General features: G+C 34.0%; 1 non-coding gene across 1 annotated transcript; it reads left to right on the top strand.

Moving 5' to 3' along the window:
* Nucleotides 1-3,117: 3,117 nt before the first annotated feature.
* LOC125108079 (U6 spliceosomal RNA) lies at nt 3,118-3,222 on the top strand. Its single transcript, XR_007129767.1, has one exon. It is a non-coding gene; the product is annotated as a U6 spliceosomal RNA (small nuclear RNA).
* Nucleotides 3,223-3,737: the final 515 nt, after the last annotated feature.

The following is a 3,737-nucleotide window of genomic DNA, read 5'->3' as shown; positions in this document are numbered from 1 at the left end:
TATTCAATATGGCCCAACTGAATATTTTTACTCTTTAATGAAGGGTCATTCTTATTGTAATTTCTGTGCTACTGTACTTCTCTAACACTTTGTGGGTTTTATTGAAAATGGATTATAGTTAGTCTGTATTGCCCCCTGCTATGTTCTAAATGTCTGTGTCCCAATAAAATGTTGAAACCCTAACATTTCAGGAGGTCATGAGGGTGTAACCCTCATGAATGGAATTAGGGTTCTTATAAAAGAGATTCCACAGACATTCCTTGCCCTATATGAAAACACCAGCTATGATTTGAAAAGAGGGTCCTCACCAAAATGTAACCATGCTGATATCTTGACCTTGGACTTCCAACCTCCAAAACCATAAGAGATAAGTTTCTGTTATTTATAAGCTACCTAGTCTGTGATACCTTGTTATAGCAGGTTGAAAAGGCTAAGACTTCACTAGGCTAAATACTTTGAAGATTCAAGTTTTAACCTAATTAGTTTTACATTCTATACCTTGCAGAGTGTGGTATCTTGCTCACAGTAGACATTTGTTAAATGCTGATTAAAGTGATTTGAATTAAACAAAGTAGCTCCAGAAGATAATGCTCAAAGTGAAATTTTGGATAAAAATAACAACCTAAGCATACTAAAACAAAATGCTACTTGATACTACTTTTTAGATATTTTCACAAGATGTATACCTTCAGAAAGATTTATTACATCACAGTGCAAAGATTTGTTTTGTCATCTGTCTTCATGATTACATCATAAGTTCTTGGAGGCAGTATCTGCAGGGTCTATCACAGTGCCTAGCATATAATAACAACTTAATAAATGTTTACTGCATGAGTAACTCAATGAAAGAATAATAAATGAATATACTCAAAGGAAAATTGATCTAAATGAAATTATCATGAATGAAAAGTGCTAGCTTTCTGAAAAAAGTAAAGGAGACAAAAAATGGAGGTCAATAGAATTTTCAATACAAACTAGAATCACAAAAGTATCTTGTGCTACGTAGAAACATTAAGATTTTGGAAGGTTTATGGTATTAAGCATGTTTACCAGACGATGTTTATTAGTTATTACTATCAGGGAAATGTCTTAAAAACTTTTATGAGGCTATTAGTAGTGAAAAAATATCTCAAGTAACTTATTCAAAGTAGCCCTAATATACACAACTTTTGCTAATTTGTCTTAAACTACTTAAGAAAACACTAAAAAGACAAAACATGGGATCAAAGCTCAAAAAATACAAGGATAGAATCTGGGAGGAACTTCACTAACCAATAATAGGTCAACTTCTTTGGCATTTTCAGTTTTCATCTCACACCTGAAAAAGGTAGAAAGACACTTTATGATTTCCTTGTGTTTCTTCCCATTGGTATATCCAGAGTATATACCAACCAATGAAAAGGATGATTCATATGCTGATTTTTGACGTATTTAAAGCTTATTTGCAGTTCTCCCCCACTTTCCCATTTGCCATCTTTACCACCTTCAGAAAAAGCATCTTTCAGAAACAGCTGGGCAAGACCTATGGAGGGGACCCCTGATTGCTTATTGCATACTGGCTGCTTTTTTCTTCAAAAACAAAGCTCTGAAGACAGTGACAGAAATATTCTGGATACAGTGGATGGACGGACTCTTAGGTTGCTGTCTATTATATTTTCCAGTTTCAGAGGCCTAAGCAGGAAGTAAAAGAGAAATCACCACCTCAGTAGAGTGAATACCTGCTAGAAACTGAAAGTCATATTACAAACTGGACACATCAATTTTGTAAGTGTGAATTTCATGAAGATTTTGTTGTCACTGATTTATCAGAATGTGATTTAGGGTAATTGAACCATCCTATATGCTGAGAATCAATGAATTCAAGAAGTGCCCCATTCAGTAATTTGTAACAGGGGAAAAAAAACAAAGCAGAACACTAAATAACCAAAACCTATTATGGAATACCACTCTGAAGACCCAAGGGAAGAGTATATCTCTAAAATTAATGTCTTACAAGACTCAAGAGAACATTCTGGAATGTACTTACTATTCTCAATAAAATCCAAGAAGAATGAGCCTCCATCAGGCAGGACTAGCCAGGAGTAAAGAATACAATGAATTACAAAACAGAGATAGACAAGCTAAAGAAAAATTTCAATATAACTAAATGTATAACAGGAAAATTCAAGCCCATATTTTACAAGGCTCTGAGGATACTGAACTATAGTAATGATAACACAGAAGCATGAATCAGTGACATGGAAGATGGATTTGAGATGCTCTTTTAAAATGTGCAAGAAGAGGGTAAAGAGATTAAAATTATGAAAGAGAACATGATAGTTAATAAGACCTAAAGGGGAGCTTTAGTATGTGACTAATTTGTATTCCTAAAGAAGGAACTAAAACATAACACAGGAGCAGTAAATAAAGATATAATAGACAAAAATCTGACTGACCTGAATATGCAGATTTGAGTGACATTACTAAATTCAAGATGAACATAAAAATGAAACCTACAAAATTCATATCAAAAAAGTTTTGAATTCCAAGGTAAATAACTAATAATTTTAAAACTGTCAAGTACGTGTACTCTGAAAACTATAAAACACTGATGAAAGAAATTGAAGACAACACAAATGGAACGATATTCCATGCTCCCGGATTAGAAGAACAAATATTGTTAAAATGTCCATATGACCCAAAGCAATCTACACATTTAATGCAATCCCTATCAAAATAAACAACAGCATTTTTCACAGAACTAGAATAATCATAAAATTCGTATAGAACCACAAAAGACACTGAAAAGCCAAAACAATCTCAAAAACGAAAAACAAAGCTGGAGGTATCACAATTCCAGATTCAAGTTATACTACAAAGCTGTAGTAACCAAAACAGTATAGTTCTGGCACACAAACAGACACATAGATCAATGGAATAAGATAGAAAGCCCAGAAACAAACCCATGATCATATGGTTAATCTCCAACAAAAGAGTCAAGAATATGTAATGGGAAAAAGTTTCTTCAACAAATGTTGTTGGAAAAACTGGATGGATACTTGCAAAAGAATGAAACTGGACCACTTTCTTATACCATACACAAAAATAAACTCAAAATGGATTAAAGACCTAAATGTGGTTCACTTCAGTGGCACATACACTAAAATTGGAATGATACAGAGAAGATTATCACAGCCCTTGCACAAGGATGACACAAAAATTTGTGAAGGGTTCCATAAGGAAAAAAAAAAAAAAGACCTAAATGTGAGACAAAATAAAAATCCTAAAAGAGAGCACAGGCAATAATTTCCTTGACATTGACCATGGCAACATTTTTCTAGATGTCTCCTGAGGCAAAGGAAACTAAAGCAAAAATAAAGTATTGGGGCTACATCAAAACAGAAAGTTTCTGCACAGCAAAGGAAACAACAGATCTAAGTAATAACCTACTAACTGGGAAAAGATGACGTAATCAGATAAAGGCTAGTATCCAAAATATATAAAGAATGTATAAAAACTCAACACCCCCAAAACAAATAATCCCAATTAAAAATGGGCAGAAGACATGAACAGACATTTCTCTAAGGAAGACATACAGGTGGTCAAGAGACACATGAGAGGATGCTCAACATTACTCCTCATCAGGGAAATGCACATCCAAACTATAGTGAGATACCACCTCACACCTGTCCGAACGGCTAAACATAAAAACACAAAAAACACATGTTGGAGAGGATGTGGAGAAAAAGGAGTCCTTG

The sequence above is a fragment of the Lutra lutra genome, chromosome 8, assembly GCF_902655055.1.
Source record: "Lutra lutra chromosome 8, mLutLut1.2, whole genome shotgun sequence".
Taxonomy (NCBI): Eukaryota; Metazoa; Chordata; class Mammalia; order Carnivora; family Mustelidae; genus Lutra; species Lutra lutra.
The sequence above is the reverse complement of the archived record's forward strand: the minus strand, read 5'-3'. Positions and strand labels throughout refer to the sequence as shown.